We start from the raw sequence: 18,241 nt of genomic DNA, 5'->3' as shown, positions 1-18,241 counted from the left end.
AAACCAAACGTTTGCTGAAGTTATTTTTGGTTCTAACCATACACAATTTTATTCTAACTATATATAATTCATTCATGTAATACCTCTAGATAACTGGTTCTCAGACTTGACTGCACATTAGAATCTCCTGCTGTTGTTTTGTTTTGCTTTAATTAATGATGCCTGTGTCCCACCACAGAGATGCTGATTTAATTGGCGTGGGGCATAACGGAGATCAGAGTTTTTCAAAGCTTCCCAGGGAGTCCAAGGCTAAGCCAACTTTGAGAACCACTGTTGACAGAGACTCCATATACCAAAGGCATCTCTGCAACTGGAAATTGCTTTTCCCAGGTCCTGCTCCCCACAGCCATTGCAGAAAACTGCACTAGTGTATGTAAAGACACATACTTCTCTAATTCCTTCTGACTACACCGAAGTCCTTCTTTCTGTACACGGCTCATGCTTACCCTTCCCTTGAGCCTTTGATCCTGTTGTTTCTCCTTCCTTGAGAACTTTGAAGAATCACTTACCACCTTTCTGTCCTTCATTTTCACTGTGTCCTCTACTGCTAACTCCATCCTGCACACATTCCAACATGCTCTAATCACTTGAGAGAAACAACAAAAAGCTCTTTCCTCTTCTGTAGTGAAACTTCCTGAGAGGCCCACACGTACTAGCTGCATCCCAGCTCCAACTCCTCATCAACTAACTGCTCTCTGCCTTCCGCATCTGCTTCTTTTTGCCCACTAACTTTGAATAACCATTATTCATTTTGGCTCTCTTTGAATTCCACACAAGTTTCATTTGCACTTGCCCAGGTATGTATGTAATGATCTTTCATCTGATACAAGTAATTTACTCTCTGTTCTTGAAGTGGTCCCATATTTCTGGGTGAATTAATTATGCCTTCATTTTTATGACTGCATTAAATTTAAATCTGAAAAGTCAAGAATCAAGCCAACCGATGATTATGAAAACAATAATTAAATCAACACCACTAGATTTTTATTTAATGATTATTATGTGCCAGGCTCTGAAATAGGAACTTTACATCTATCATCTCAGTTTATCCTCACCGGTACCCAATGATATAGGCTCTACCATTATTTTATAGATGAGGAAAACAAAGATTACAGAAGAGTTGGGTCATTTGACTAAGATTTCACAGCTAGTAAATGATGAAGCTAAAAGTTGAAGCTGAGTCTCTCTGATTCTGGAGCCATGCTACTGTCTTCCTCTCCTGTATTTAGAAATCTGGATGTTTCCTTAATGAAGAAACAGATGAAGTGTCTGTGGCTGAGTCACTTCCTTTCTCTGAACTTTAGTTTTCTTATCTGTAAAATGACTATATCAGGCAGAGAGAAATGAAAAGCAGTGAGTACAGAAGTCCAAAGGCTGAAGGGAATGTGGAACCCTGGAGGAGATAAAAGTCTAATATTGCTGAAACAGACAGAGAAAGGAGAAAAATGATTAGAGACACACAGAGAGGCCAGAGGAGAAGGGGCCTTGTACGCTTTATGTGGGAATTCAGAATTTATTCTAAGAGCATGGAAAACCATTAATGGGTTTAACAGGGGAATGACACGAGTAGATATGCATTTTTAACCTATCATAGAGGCAGTCAAATGGTAAGTGGATTGCAGGAGTTAGAGTGTGGGCAGGAGCCATCTGGCATCAGCAGTTACTGTGTGGTGGCTGCATGGGGATGATGGCAACCGGATGGATGACAGCCATCATCAGGAGAAAACTTCAAAGACAAAGTGAACAGGATAAATAGGATGCGTTGGAAATCTGAAACATGACAGTATTCATTTTCTTAAAAGAAATATAACCCCCCCCCCACTAAATTCTAGAGTAACCAACACATTTAGAAGATCTAGAATCTAGATGAAGTTTCTAGGTTTTGGCCTCGGTAACATGTTTTTGCACATCAAGAAGCTCAGACAGAGCCTGTAATGTACTGTCGGCAGGAATCATGGAGAAAGGGATTGTTGGCATCAGCTCCATCACTGGACCAAAGCTGAGACTCCTTGACTTGGATTTCATTGAATCGTTTAAAATTAGGTTCTGATGTTTCTGCTTTTCCATCTAAGGATGATAGAAGTTACTTCTTTCTGCTATAACTGCCCAACACCGTTCCATTCCACAGACTGGTATTGAAAAGCCCCTTTAAATTAATTTCATTTCATTAAATACTTACAACATTCCTTCAAGGTACATATCACTTCTATAACTAATGAGTAAGCTGAAATTCACAACAGATTTGTAGCTAGTAGATGGAAGAATAAATCATGAATTTTAAAATAATTATTCATCTTATTTGAAATTGTAAAAAAGTATCTAATTTTAGATATTTACACTTATTTACCACTTAGCAGCAGACTCTAAACATAATAAAGTTTAATTTTACTTTTTTACTTTTAAGTGTTCTGCAATTTATGTTCTTTATAAAGTCTTTTTTTTTTTTTTTTTTTTTTTTTCCCAAATGAGAGGCAGCTTTTTTTCCCCTTTTCTTTTCAGAGACAAAATCTTTCTCTGTTACCCAGCCTGGAGTGCAATGGCACAATCACAGCTCACTGTAACCTCGAATTCCTGGGCTCAAGCTATCCTCCCACCTCAGCCTCCCAAAGTGCTGGGATTATAGGCATAAGCCACTGCACCCAGCCCTTTTTTCCTTCACAACATACGTATCATAACCTCTTTTCTCCTGTCACACATACATTTATTAGACAAACATTCACTATCAAGGTAGAAACAAAAATAGTGCATAGGTCTATTCTGTGAGCTTGATGAAAGCCTCCATTCTCTCCCCTTAGGAGACCTCACTCCGTTAGGATGGTCTGCAGATTCAGCACAGCCATAGCCACATTACAAGGCTGTGCAGTCAGTGATCCTCCTAATGTGATCAATTGTTGGATATGGATCTGATTGAGAATTAAGCCTCAAGTGCCCTATACAGACCTTGAGCCTTGCTGGGGTCTCATACCTTGCTCACGAAATGGAGAATATTGCTCAACTACCATGGCAGTTTATGCATCTCCAACATCTTTAATTTCTTTAGTGAAACTAAATGTCTAGTATTCATTATGCTAATATGCTAATTAACAAGACCCTACTTTCACCAATAATTTTTAAAATTTGTTATGTAATAATTAGCAAGCTGTGGATTGTTGATGTTGACCCAGGTAGTAGAAGTATTTGGGGAACCCCTCCTGGAGGGTGGCTCTTTTTGTTGTAATGCTAGCTGACCACCCCAGGGCTGTGTATAAAGCATATTGTTAGCTTGACCAATCTTAGAATTTAAATTAAAATTAACTGATGCTTACATAATATCACACTGAGTAGACTGGAATATTTTCCAGTATATTACAGACTTCATGACGCCTGCTTTCATGAGTACATTGGCACTAGTCAGGCATTGTTTGTGTGGTGGGGGTGCAAAGTGGGAATGAATGGGAACTTCATCTTTGCTGTGTTGATCCCTATTGGCTTTCACATGTTTTTTTATTCTGTAGTGCAGGGTTTTCTTACTATGATTTATTGGAGTACAATGTTCTATCTCTTCACCTCCTTACTCTTAGGTTGGTAAATATCTACAGGAATGAACGGAATGGGGATGGTGAGCAGGTCAGGTATATGTAATTTGAAATTTCTGAATGATTCTGATGCCACCGTTCACCCACCTCACTGCCTTAGGCTAGTTCTTCCTTTTGGCTATATCATTCTTTTCATTTGTGAATTGCGTTGCAAATATTTTATCAAAATGGTTTCTACAATGCTGTCAATTTCCCAGGACCTCTTAGGCTGAGGAGGGAAGTGATGGGCTATGTACCTTTCAGCACGTGTTGGGGAATGCCACCCTAAAACTCAGTGGCTTAAAACAGCCATCATTTATTCTTGCTCACACACCTGCATGTGAGTCAGGAGTTGACTGGCTGGCTCTCCTTCCAGCTGTGAGAGAGCTGGGCTTGACCCCTCATGCAGGGTTGGGCTCAGGTCTGCTCCCTATGTGTTCCTTCTAATGCCAGGTTGGCAGGAGGCTCTTCCCATGGCAGTGATGGGGGTGCAGAAGGTGAGCACCACAGTGCATTCATAGCTTGTTTGCAGTGGATTTGCTAACATCCCTTCCAACAAAAGAAGTCACATGAATGAGCCCAAAGTCAAGGGGCAGGGAACTCTACTCTGTACATGGAGCTGGGGGAACAGGAAGGGAATATATATGAATAACCTAATCTACTGTGGCCTATGAATGAAGATAATGTATTCTGGAGCAGTTTTTAGTTTGCAAAGACTTCTACTCACCCACATGCATTATCCCATTCGGTTCTTATAATAGCCCATGAGGTGTGTGTTATATCTTTCTCCAGTTTTAATGAGAGAATTAAGGCCTAGGGAAGTTAAAGACATTTGATAAAGGATGTCCAGCCAATAGGCAGCACAGCTAGGCTCTTGTCTTCTTCCCCTACCTTGCTGATATGCTTTGGCTCTGTGTCTGCACCCGAAGCTCACCTTGAATTGTAATAATCCCCATGTGTTGTGGGAGGGATCCAGTAGGTGGTAATTGAATCATGGGAGCAGGTTTTTCCCATGCTGTTCTTGTGATAATAAATAAGTCTCATGAGATTTGATGCTTTTATAAAAGGGCAGTTCCCCTGCACACACCCTCTTGCCTGCTGCCGTGTAAGATGCATCTTACTTCCCCTTTTCCTTTTGCCATGATTGTGAGGCCTCCCCAGCCATGTGGAACTGGGAGAATTAAACCTCTTTACTCTATAAATTACCCAGTCTTGCATATGCTTTTATTAGCAGTGCGAGAACAGACTAATACAATTTTCTCACTCTTCATCTGACCCCCCATGAATCATAGAGATCATTGCACTTTGGGCTGCCATTGGAGAACATGAAAGTGGCTGGGTATTTCTCAATGTTATTTGCTGGTAGCATCCTAAGGAATCAAACCCAACCAGAATGGTTCAGGCCAGTGCACCCCACACTTCAAGGCATGTAACAGTGAACTCGAATGACCAAGGTAGCATTTACCACTTTAGGTTGCATATAGCATGTGCTTAATTGACTCTCTAAATGTAAGCTTCTCATTAACAGGGCTTATGTCCAGTCACCAGTAATGTGTCTGGTTCTGTCAGATGTTTGTTCCCACCACATTTCTTTTGGGGTTTGTAAAGTTTTGTCTGTGGTTTTTTTTTTTGTTTGTTTGTTTAGTCTTCTTAGTTTGTCTGTCTGCTTTTATGGGGGAATTTGGAGAACTTCAAAAGCAATCCCACACTGCCTTCATCTTCCCTGGATCCATGTACCTTATCATGTATGAGTCTTTTCCTGGCCCTCTAGAGAGACTGTCTACTGCCTCCTTTGTGTCTCGCTGTTCCCTGGATATCCTTACCTTATAATACCAGTGACACTTGCTGATTATGGGTAAGTCCCCTTCTGAGGGCAGGGGTTGGTTTTCACTTGTGTTTGGATCTCCAGTACCTAGTTAATTGTCTGGCATGTAGAGCTCCTCAATAAGCATTTATTACATGAAGGAATAAACAGAATTTTGCCCCAAATAGTTCCCACATCTGGAACAGTAAACTTGTTACCCTGTGCAAATTGCCTAATAATAGCAACTGTATTACATCTCCCATAGAGGACTGCTATTGCTAACATCTGTAGCTTGAAAGGACGTCCAAGAATTTACTTGGGGATCAGAGTAGGGCCCCTGAGATGTGGTGTCTTAAAAAGGGAAGGCTAGGTGGTTTTCTGTTGGCTATCCCTGGATGTTAACTTTAGATGCCACCGGGGAAGAGGAAGTTGCCTGCAATCTTAAAACTTTAAGCAGAGCACTCAGTGAGGGCATTTAACAGGAGTCATGGGGAAGATGCAGAGAACAGGGACCAGGTGGCCATCCTAGCAGTGGTTTGCATGTTGCTGTTACCACAGCACCAGTGGGTGGTGCATCCCGTGGAGCAGTGGCATCTTTGATGACGAGCACCAACTCCACTTCTGTGACATCGTGGGTGGTGTCATCTTGTTTGACAAATGCTACCTGCCTATGATTAGCATCCAATGTTGTACTTGGCCCAGCTTAGCTTTGCTTAGTTGTTTGAGCTTGAGTTCAACAGAGAAACAACTTTCCAACGCAGCCCCTTTCAAAGAAAGCTGTTTGATTAGTGTGGGAGAACTTCTCTTAGTCCTTTTGGGCTGCTATAACAAACTACTATATGTGAGTGGCTTATCAATAACAGAAATTAATTTCTCACAGTACTGAAGGCTGGGAAGTCCAAGATCAAGACGCTGGCAGATTCAGTGACTGGTGGTGAAGGCCCACTTCCCAATTCATCAATAGTGCCTTCTCACTGTAACCGTACATGGTCAAAAGAGGAGGCAGCTCTTTGGGGCCTTTCTTATAAGGCTCTGATCTCATTCATGAGGGCTCCATTCTCATGGCCTGATCACCTTCTCAAAGCTTTACCTCCTAATAGCATTATACTGGTGATCAGGTTTTTAATATACATTTTGGAGGGACACAAACATTCAGACCATAGCAATCTTCCACTGAAAGCTCAACTTTAATATGTCAATGATTTGGCACTGGGATCACAAAGAGTGGAAATCACAAAGATGGGAAACACCCCAGCAGTTACCGTTAATCTTCAACCTCACACCAGCATTTTCTTGTTGGTTGGCCGTCTGATGTCACAATGAGTATTCATTCTTCAGTGACTGGCATTGGGACTCGCTCACCTTTGTACCTTCAGCACCATTTCTGCTACATTGTAAGTGCTTAGTAAATGTTTCTAGAATGAATGAGTTTGTTTTGAGGCTCTTGTTTTTTCTGGAAGGAGACCAAACCACAATGAGAAGAAAAGAGACCTGCCTAATAACAGACAGAACCTGTTTGGGGAAGATTCAGAATGAGGAACCTGGTTATAAGTTGAGTGTGTTTCCTAGTGTATCATGTCACATCACATTATATCATGTCATATCACAGCACATCCTGTCATGTCATGCCATGAAGTGACATTTGCTAGTTGTTTAAGGCTGATTTACTCAGTTATGATGTGAGCAAACCAGGTCTCTAAAACTAAAAGCCCTGATTTGTAGCATTTGCCAATTTCTGTGGTGTAGATACTCCCACCATGGCTGATTTCAGGCTACCCACCTGTATCAGTTCCCTACAGCTGTGTAACAAATTACCACCAACTTGATGCCTTAAAACAACAAAAATATATTCTCTTAGTTCTTGAGGTCTGAAGTCCAAAATCAGTTTCATGGACTGAAATCAAGGTGTTAGCAAGACTACACGCCCTCTGGAGACTCTGGGGGGTTATGCTCCTTGCCTCTTCCAGCTTCTAGTGGTTCATGGCATTGCTTGGCTTGTGGCTACATCACTTCAATTTCTGACTCCATGGTTCCAGCAGCTTCTCCTCTTCTGTGTGTGTCAAATCTTCTGCATTCCTCTCATAAGCATACATGTGATTACATTTAGGACCCACCTAGATAATCTTTCCATCTCAAGATGCTTAACTTAATTACAACGGCAAAATCCTTTTTTTTTTTTTTTTTTTTTGGTTGTTATATAAGTTAACATGCACAGGATCCAGGGATTAGGACATATATACCATTATTCAAGCAACCACATCTCTGTTTAATACCATCTCCCGAAATTTCTGGATATTTAGCAAATGGCCCTTACAAGCAAGTACATGGGGGCTCCAGTATACCATTGAATGTAAACTTCTTGTAGAAGACTGAGGCTACCAATTAATTGTATCCTCTACAATCCTTAGTCTGGTGAAGCTTGTATAAACTAGAGCTCAAAAAGATACTTTCGAATTGATTAAGAAATCTGACAACTCCAAAACTGATTAATGCAAAACCACTCAGATTGTTTATTTCTAGGAAAAACCTTCAAATTGTGAGAACTGTGGTAGAAACAAATAGTAAAAGGCTATGGGAAATGGTCAAAACTCAGTTCTGTGAGAAAATCTTGTGGATCGTGACCAAGTTTGCATCGTATTGAGCTCTTTGGAAAGCCCACACATCCGCAGTGACTCATTTTCTGAGTGTTCCCCTCAGCTCAAGTCTTCCAGTCTTGATTTTTATTTGTCATGTTCTTTGTTTCATCTGCCTCACTACACTAAGGTCTTTGGGCAGGGACGTCTGTTATACTCCCTTACTACTCCAACCTGTTCCCTTCTCCAATCCTGCAACACTGGTATGGTGCCTTGAACTTAACATCTCCACAATTATTTTGGTATTTATAGATGGCCTGAGCTATTCACCAGATTTTAGTGTGTGTATCTTTATAAGTCTACTGAATGAGTGAAAATTAGAACTGCCTTTGTATTTTGCTGAAGTCATCAAAGTCAGTATATATTGGCATTCCCTTTGGCTTAAGTGCCTGATTAGCACAACCTGTGTTACCTGAGCCCTTAGAGGAGGCCACAGTCCCGGACCCACGAACATTTCCAAAAACTTTGGTCACCCTTCTCCACTAACCCAGAAAATACTCTGACCTTCTGGTCTCCTTTGCTCCTTCATTTAATAACCTTGTCTCAGTTGCCCTTATCTGGATTGAGGAGAAGACGGTGTATGTCTCATATAAGAGGACCACTCTCTGTGAGCCTGATGTGGCACTCTGAGGCCCCTTCCTGTGCCTCTGATTGGATTCAGTGCTATTGGCCCTGCTTCTGCCATCCTGCTTTCAGATGTTCACTCAACTGTTTCGACCAGCAAAGAAAGAAAGAGATGGGAAATACATTAATTAAGGATGTACAGTACAATGTGTCAGCATTGGACTACAGGGTTTACAACATAGTTTTCTACTTAGTTCCCTTGACAACCAGCCAATGCGTATAATTCCCATTTTATAGATGATAAGATTCAAAGCCACATAAGGGGTTCAGTTAGCATGTCAATAAATGGTTTGGGGATGAAGATTGCCTGATGAATGGATGGAAAGAACTTGCACTCCAGGCAGTTGCAGAGCCTGAAGTGGGGAAGACTCTGCCCAGCAACTCCTGCACACACAGGAGGGAGAGTGTGGTGGGACTAGAAGTATGAGCAGCCCTTGGGAAAGGGTGAGGTAGAATGAGTCTCAGTGAGGCCTGGTGGTATGTATATGTAGGCCCTGTGGGAGAATAGAAACAAGGTGGGATTTTATTTGCTAAAGTGGTAGACGTTTTGTGTTTGCGCTTAATTAGAAAATCAATCAATATAGCAACATTGAGGGACATGGTTAATGAACAGGCCATTGACTTCCCATGGGGTCCAGTGCTGCTTCTGGAGCACACATGCCCACACTGGTCCTTCTCATCTTTAAGTGCACGGCACTGGCTGCGTGATCCCTCATGTGCTGCCTTGAGCCACGGCTTGTATATTTGCCCTGTGAGCCCCGTGTTCATGGGGAAAGTGTCTCCTCCACAAACAGATGGTGAGCTCCAGGTAGACAAAGCTGTGTCTTGTCTTTCTTCATGTCTCCCACTGAGGCTCACACAGGAAGAGAGCAGGGGATTGTGCAGATGCCACAGGGCCCTTCTAAGGTGATGCTATCTGTTACAAACTGAACTGTCCCCCAGAATTCATAGGTTGAAATCCTAACCCCCAATGTGACTATATTTGGAGATAGAGCCTCCAAATATATAAATATACCTCTTTAAAGGGGTAATTAAAATTAAAGAGATCATAACAGTGAGATCCTAATCCAATAGAACAACAGTTCTTATAAGAAGCAACTAAGCGTGGTGGCTCACACCTGTAATCCCAGCACTTTGGGAGGTTGAAGCAGGCAGATCACCTGAAGTCAGGAGTTCAAGATCACCCTGGCCAACATGGTGAAACCCTGTCTCTACAAAAATACAAAAATTAGCTGGGCATAATGGTGGGTGCCTGTAGTCCCAGCTACTTGGGAGGCTGAAGTGGGACAATCACTTGAACCTGGGAGGCAGAGATTGCAGTGAGCTGAGATCGTGCCATTGCACTGCAGCCTGGGGGACACAGTGAGACTCCATCAAAGAAAGAAAGAAAGAAAGAGAGAGAGAGAGAGAGACAGAGACAGAGAGAGAGAAAGAGAAGGAAGGAAGGAAGGAAGGAAGGAAGGAAGGAAGGAAGGAAGGAAGGAAGGAAGGAGGAAGGAAGGAAAAAGGAAGGAAGGAAGGAAGGAAAAAGGAAGGAAGGAAGGAAGGAGAGACATTAGGGACACGAGAAAAGACCACATGAGGACACAGAGACAAGGCTTGTCTGCTAGCCAAGGAGAGGGCTTTTGGGGGTAATCAAGCCTGCTGACACCTTGATCTTGTACTTCCAGAATCCAGAAATGTGAAAAATAAATTTCTGTTGTTTAAGCCACCCAGTTTGTGGTATTTTGTTATGGCAGTCCTAAAAGACTAATATACCACCTTTGGAAATTTAAAAAAAAAAAATCATGAGAGTATAAGTAGGCATCTAGTAGATACTCTTTGAATATGCTTAAGTTATATTCAAAATATAACTTACGATGTACTTGTTTTATTCAGAAATTTTCTTCATATTTAGGGACGAGCAGGATAGTCAGTTCTTTGAATTCATCACTAAGGATCCTGAGGAAAGAGATTTTTAGATGTCTTAACTACCAAGGGGCAGTAGGATGGATGAAATAACCTCTCCAAGTCTACATTTGCTATAAGCCTTTATGTTCACTTTTTATTTAGTACTTTGCTACAGACATTAGAAAATTGCAATTTAAATAATATATATATATTTGTGTAGCTAGTATATGTTTGTGTAGCATATTTGTGGAGTTGGGCTATGCTCCCTATTTAATATTCATTCAGGTTCCATAATAGCTTGAGAAATATTCATAGTAACATTTTTTAAGAAGAAGAAAATACATAAGTATTTATTGTGCTAGAAATAATTACAAATGAAATTCCATTAATCCTTACAACAACCCAAGTAAGTAAGGTATTATTATCATATTTTATAAGGAATGCAAACATAGTCTTAAGTGGTTGGGAAGGTACTGAATTTCTCTGTGGGGAGCCTTCATCACTAAGTTCTGACATTATAAGCCAGCTTACTTTGGCTTCTGCGCTCAGCTATGGTCATCTCAGGGTCAATCTTGCTGTGTCCCTCTGGATCCTGGAATCTTTCTCCTGTGTTTCAGATTGGTTGTATGAGAGTTTTATTTTAGAGAAAAGAGTTATCAAAGTGCTGGCAGTTACACACTCTGTTCACAACTTCTTTAATCCCAGTGTTTACTAACTTCCTCTATTTCTTGTAACTCCGGGAGATAGCATTTAAATGGACTCCAATGTCAGTGGCATTTCCTCCCGTTTTACAGGGCAGGAGTCCTCTTCAACAGGCTTGGCCAGGAATATTACAGACCCTTGACCACTCTTAGCGTATAAAAGTGAAGTCTAAATTCTTCTTGCTAGCAACTGGCATGGGGCCGTGGGAGGCTAGGCATCTAGATGTGTTGATGTGATGTAAAGAGTTGCTTGTTCACATTCTTGTTATCAGGATATTATTTTTTCATGCCTGGATTTAGAGATGCCTTTATAGAAGAAGGTTTCTCAGAGTCCTCTCAGTCCTGCCTTCTGTTAGTTTTTTGCCTTTCAATTTGAACATTCTTTGATCAGTAGTTGAAAAGAAGTCAAGCTTCCTTGAAGGAGTCTCTGTCTATCAACAATCACCGAGTTCTTCATCCAGTCTTCCATTCCCAAAGGCTGGACTTAGGGAGTCCACAGCTCTGATTTGAAAGTACATAATTTCATGTTTTTTAATCAAATGATGATGAGGGCGAAGTTTGGCTTTGGGGGAGGCTTTTGAAGTTGCTCCTTGCACCATTTCTTTTCCTGTTCTTCATAGACCCTCCAGGATCCAGGTTGCCAGAGACTTGATCTCAGCACATACATACTTTCGAGATAAACTTAGGAAAGGGAAGAAACCCTGAGGCCCATGCTGGTATGTAAATGGTCTGGCCTGGAAGTGACACGTGTCATTTACTCTCACAACTCATTGGCCAAAACTAGACATGAGGCCCCATCCAACCACAAGGGGCCAGGGAATTCAGCTCTCCATCTACCTATAAGAAGAGAAGTTCTGGATGTCAGTGAGCAGCACTTTTTTAGGCACTGTGGGTGTATATAAATGCTACATACCTATATTAATATACATAATTTTAAAATGAAATGTATGAAGAAATAAATGTGTAGAAAATCACTAACAATAAAAACGGTGTCATACTGTGTTCTGTAATTTGGTATTTTTCATGCAACGGTATACCTTGACATCCTTCCATGTCAGTATGTAAGTTGCATTTGTTTTAAAGTTTGTACAGTTGTGTGTCCCTCTCCTTTACTGATGTATCACCCAGCAGCTACTGGTGATGAACTCTGTGACTGTTGGTGGGTAGAGTATGCCAGGTTCTATGCGGGGTGCCAGAGTGAAGAAGATGGCCATGGCAGTCCTGCATGGCACATTCTGCAGCATATCCACTGTACGTATGTGCCATCATCTATTGTCCTATTGGTGTTCCTGTAGATGAGACTTAGATGTTACAAACAATGCCATGGGCAACATTGTTGCACACACATCTTTGGGCACTTACCTGAGTTTTTTTCTCTTGTACCCACAGCAGAAAATAAAAGTTGCAAATTCTAGCATTTCTTCATGTGCCTAGAAAGATTCTGTTTATCACAATGGAAGAGAGAATGGACTCTTCTGAGTGGGGCTCTCCAAATGGAATTTCTAAGTATTTTTTTCCCTGGATTTTGTTCTTAGCTTAGGCCAGCATTTAAATGTGTGTGAAGTAATTGGCCTCAGGCACTTTATTCCTCCATTCTCTTCAGCCTTTACTTCTACCAATGGGGAGTATAGAACCCTCCACATTTGGACTGAGGTGGTTCTTACTGACAGAGAGGAAGAGGGGCTCCCACATCCCAGCTCCCCCATTCCTCCACGGTGGGAGTATAGCCAGGAGTTTGAGGACTCTGTTTATTCACCACCACTCCTCTGAGGAACATAGTTGCTGGAGTCCCTTTGGATTTTATTCCAAACTGTGTTTCTGAATGACATTTCTTAAGGTTGTTGGTATGAAATGAGACTGTTTCCTAGTTTCAGTGCTACATGAATAGATTTATTTTTCCTGTTTTCAATTTTTTTTTCATTTGATTTAGGGATTCTGGAGTTTGGTACTTTTTAATATTCCTGCTACCTTTTCCGTGTCTCTCATGTTTTTTAGTGCACTACATCATGGGGCATTTGGTGAGAGCAACACTTCTTGGTGGCGTTGTTCCTACAGGGATTTCTATCTGGGTTGGTGTATTATAATATATTGAGACATTTCCAATCACTGAATTCGCCAGCCTGATGATTCCCGTCTCTTTACTGGGAGGGCAGTGCCATTTGTAAGCACACTGGGTGCCAGGGCAGATCCTTGCAGGTTAGATTTACTGGAATCTTTCAGCCCATGGGTCCTATGATGCTTTTACAGCCAGAACTATAGAGAAATTCTTTCCAGCTTTCCTCTGCTATGCATTTAGAGTTTCCAAATAAAATCCAGACTTTGCTGTACACATGAGTCTGTTCTTGTGACCAGTTGCTTGAAATGAACGAACTTTTCACGTGTCTTTTTTAAAAAAACTTGGTCTTTTAAAATTATTTTTTAAAAGATGTAAATAATGGTGTCCCTGGGAGAAAAAGAACATCACGAGGGAGCTGTCCTTTGAGGAGTATTTCCAGCTGCCAATGGAGTTATTTTTCACAGATGACAGCTCAGGATGTGATTCATAGTGCTGGAGATCATCCCGCTTTGGTGCTCTTTCCAAGTTCTGGAGTCAGCGATCTCCCCCGCTGGCCCCTTGAAGATGGAGAAAGATACTCAGGTGTGTATACTCAGATGCCCGCCGTATCAGGGGCTGCTGAGATACATTCACATTTTAACAGGGAGCTGTGCTGGTTCTGCTACTGATGTACCATCCACAGTGCCGGTTTCCAAGGACAATGGAGAGTAGGAAGGGCCGTAACTAGAATGCAGGCACTGCCCACCTGCGCCTCCGTCCCCACTGCCAGCAGACAGTGCATATTTGATTTACTTGAGTGGCAGAGCTATACAGAGAGAAGTCAGTGGAGCAGGATGCGAAGGAGCTCCTGCAGCAGACTGGGTGCAGAAAACCAGGATCTCCCCAGGCATGCAGCTGGCTTTCCGCTCACCAGGTCGGCACCATCTTGCTTGCTTGCGCGCGCAACCTCCACTCTCCACTCTTGCAATAATGAGGACCGGAATTTTAGCTCCAGATCGACTGCAAGAACAAACCAGCAATCCCAAGAGGCCCCACAGACCCTCTGAAGAAAGCGGACTGCTCCTGCAGGACCCCAAATACTGTGAGTCCCCCAACTGTGGAAGTGGGAAAGGGGGACCCTCCTCTCCCAAACACACACCCCCACTGGAGAAGCCGAAGGTCTGTATGCGGAGAAGTTTCCGACTTTACCTGGAACTGAGTCCAGTTAGAAAGCCAAGCGAAATACAGAGGTAGAGGAAGCCGCAGGAAGGCACTGGGAGCTCGCTGGGTCCCCAAACAGCCCATTCCTGCCCCGCACCACAGGGATTCATCGGGAGGGTGGCCAGAGGAGCAGGGGTAAAACTCCACAGGCAGGAGGAATTCTCTAGCTAAACTTTGTAACAACTTGAAGGCGGCGAGAAGCCTCCTGACCAGAACTTGCAGGAAAGTGCAAATAGGGCATGCAGACTTCACAGACTGAGGGAACAACTGAAGCCCTTTTCTCTCACAGCTGGGAGGAAGATAGCCTCGGGCAAATTTTCAAGCCCATCTCGCCCTTCGCCTGGGAACAGACTCGGGGTTGTTGGTGGGGGCACGGTGGGAGTGAGATTGGCCCTTCAGTTTGCATGGGAGCTGAGTGAGGCCTGTGACTGCCGGCTTTCTCCTACTTCCCTGAGTTGCTGTGGATATTAAATTGAATATGTGGATATCGAGCTTCATGTGGAAATGCATTAAAAAATAAGAAAAAAAAAGGTTTGGGTAAAATAATCCAATACAGTCTCTCATTTCAAAAAATCTTAAATTCAATTTAAAAAATGTGATTAGATAACTTTCCATTTATGGCAATATTTGTAGTCCATCCGGATTTTAAGAAACTTAACTCTCTAAAGCATCTGTACCTGGATGCTTAATAAAATTCAGGATTTTAAACGATTCAGAATATTATTCTTAAGTAATGAGAAAAACAAAGTTTATCCTGTGCGAACATTTGATATTTTGCTTTAACATTTTGAACCGATTCTCATTTTGTTGGGAGGGTCTGACCTTCACCCATGATTTTAAGTGTTCAGCCTCGTTACACACAAAGCTTATCTGTCCTTAGTCCCAAAGAGAGCTCATGTTTCTTGTTTGTATTTGTGAACAGAAATTTTTAGCAAGGAATAAAATAAGATTAGTGCTTTATTTGAGACACACTGGAGATAAACTGGATAGCTGTAATTGAGGAAGAACCGAGGTGGCCAAGAGGCCAAAGTCCTGAGGCAGGTGAAGCCCCAGTGGTCTGCTGTGGCACACATCCCAAATGAAGGCAAATTCACGGACACTAAGCCTGGTTCCCAGAACTCAGTGCCTGCTATTGTGCTTGATGTATAGGGAGTGCTACGGGAGAGACAACAGAGGACACAGGCTCCTTTCAGAAGGCTACTTTGGGAGATTGACTTCTGTGCCAGTCCAGGGGAACCACAAGTGAACCGTGTTCAGTTGTCCAGGTTGTGCACTGAACAAAAACACCAGCCAAAGTTTGAGTGGAGTTGGAGTTCGACTCACACTCTGCTCACCAAGTTGTCCCTCATGTGCAGGACTGCAAGTATAGAGAAGAGGCTATGGCTGGCTTTTCAAGGGTGCTGTTTTCTTGGTTTTGGTGTATCCCTATGGAAACAGCCTGATAACCAAGTGTCAGTCTGTTCTGCCAATCACTGCTCCACACAGGGTCAGATAGCTGCAGTGGCAGGTGCTGAATCAACACATATCTGTTGAACATCACCTGTGCCTGACACTTGTGCCTGGCTCTTTGAGGGATAAAGAGTATAATAAACCCACCAAATTCAATAATTGGATGTCAGTTATGTAAAACTGTAGGGATATTATCACAAGGTCAAGGAAAACCAGTACTTTTCAGACAGTAAGAATTTTAGTCCTATCTAATTTTCTCAGATGGGCCCTGGATGAAGTAGGGGAGCCAGTTACATGACATGCACATTCATGGTATCAAGCAATTGACTCTGTAGTACAGGGTCCCTTTGCTACCAATCTACTGGACTTAAAGGTGTAAAAGCAGGCTGGGCACAGTGGTTCACGCCTGTAATCCCGGTACTTTGGGATGCTGAGGCAGGCAGATCACTTGAAGTCAGGAGTTCGAGACCAGCCTGGCTAATGTGGTGAAGCCCCGTCTCTACTAAACAAACAAATTAGCTAGGTGTGGTGGTGGGCGCCTGTAATCCCAGCTACTCGGGAGCCTGGGGCAGGAGAATCGCTTGAGCCTGGGAGGCAGAGGTTGCAGTGAGCCAAGATCGCGCCACTGCACTCCAGCCTGGATGAAAAAGTGAGACTCCGTCTCAAAAAAAAAAAAAAAAAAAAAATGTGTGAATGCACATTTTAAGCTAAGAATAATTAGCACCAGGACCTATGGGCAAAGAAACATCGCTGTGGTCAGTGCTGCCTAACAGTCTTCAAGGAGTGTAGGGATCTGAGCTGGGCTTGGAGGATGGGTATTAGCAAAGGTTCCTTTGGTATCAAATGACAGATACCAACCTCGCTATCCTAAGGCCAAAAAAAGAAAAGGAAAAAAAAAAAAAGAGAGAGAGAGAGAGGAATTGATTGGGTGGTTTGGAAGGATATCTGGGGTATCTCAAGGAACCACAGACAGACTTAACAACTAAGACTCAGAAATTTCAGGGACTAAAGAAACAAGCATTCATGGACATTTTCTCTAGAGAATTTCTGTTAAAGTGACTTAGCTGCCTATTATATAGGTCACTGCCTAGAAGTGCAAATTTCTAATTCCCAGGCAATAAAAATCTGATTGGCTTGGATAAACACTTTTCCTAGTTCTTTTTTTATTTAGTAGTCCGTGTGTTTTGTTTAAAAAAATTTTTAAGGCCTCTAGGCACAGCAAAGATACATGTATAAGGGATTAATAAAATAAATCTTTCAGGAATTTAGAACTGGGAGAGATTGAGACCAACTCCCTTGTTTTACAGTTGGAGATTCAGAAAAGTGTAGGTGACTTGTCTAATATTACAGAGCATATTAATATCAGGGTCAGGTTGAGAATCGCAAAATTCCCAGTACCTCATATTGCCCAGGATGTTTTCATTGGAGAGTTTTATATTTTAAGCCTGAACATCCAACCCAATAACTACCGGAAAGCTAATTCTTGCTGGGAGTCAAGAGGTACAGGCCAGCCATGCCGCTGTGCATGTGAGTAGCTGTGACCTGGGTGGGGTAAGAAATCAGGAGTGGAGCTTAGCGCAGAGGCCTTGTCCTCCATCTCCTGGAGTGGTTTCAGATCTGGCTAGATTGCTTTCATCATGACAGTGTGACCCCGTGCTCTACAGTGGAGGGACTGGCAATCACCACGCAAGCCTCTGATCAATGTTAACATCATTAAATGTGCAAGAAGCAGACATTAGGGGTTTCTCCTGTGGGATGCAACAGGAAGAACACAGCACCACCTATTCGGTATTCTTACATATACACATATACATGTAGCTGATGTCTGCACCTTAGCCATATATATATCAACATGCAAGTTTGATTAGAGTCAGGTATATGTGTGTTTGTGTGTGTATACCTGAATCTCTATGTGCACACATGTGTGTGTGCGTACACACATACACACACACTTTAATAAAGCCTTTAGCTCTGTTGACCAGCTTACAGGAGAAAGAGGTTAAAGGAGAAAGCAACAGATAAATCCAGATGTGGGACATTCTTTTTTCTTTTTTTTCTGTTTTGAGACGGAGTCTTGCTCTGTTGCCAGGCTGGAGTGCAGTGGCATGATCTTGGCTCACTGCAACCTCTGCCTCCTGGGTTCAAGCGATGCCCCTGCCTCAGCTTTCCAAATAGCTGGGACTATAGGGGCATGCCACCATGCCCAGCTAATTTTTGTTTTTTTTTGTTTTTTTTGTTTTTTTGAGATGGAGTCTCGCTCTGTCACCCAGGCTGGAGTGCAGTGGTGTGATCTTGGCTCACTGCAAGCTCTGCCTGCCGGGTTCACGCCA

The 18,241-nt window shown here is 42.5% G+C and overlaps 1 protein-coding gene across 3 annotated transcripts in view; it reads left to right on the top strand.

The window, feature by feature from the left end:
* The window catches only part of ADAMTS12 (ADAM metallopeptidase with thrombospondin type 1 motif 12), a 366,598-nt gene that overhangs the window by 86,512 nt on the left and 261,845 nt on the right, over nucleotides 1-18,241 (top strand). The gene's annotated exons all lie outside the window — the stretch shown is intronic.

The sequence above is a fragment of the Macaca fascicularis genome, chromosome 6 (assembly GCF_037993035.2).
Source record: "Macaca fascicularis isolate 582-1 chromosome 6, T2T-MFA8v1.1".
Taxonomy (NCBI): domain Eukaryota; kingdom Metazoa; phylum Chordata; class Mammalia; order Primates; family Cercopithecidae; genus Macaca; species Macaca fascicularis.
The sequence above is the reverse complement of the archived record's forward strand: the minus strand, read 5'-3'. Positions and strand labels throughout refer to the sequence as shown.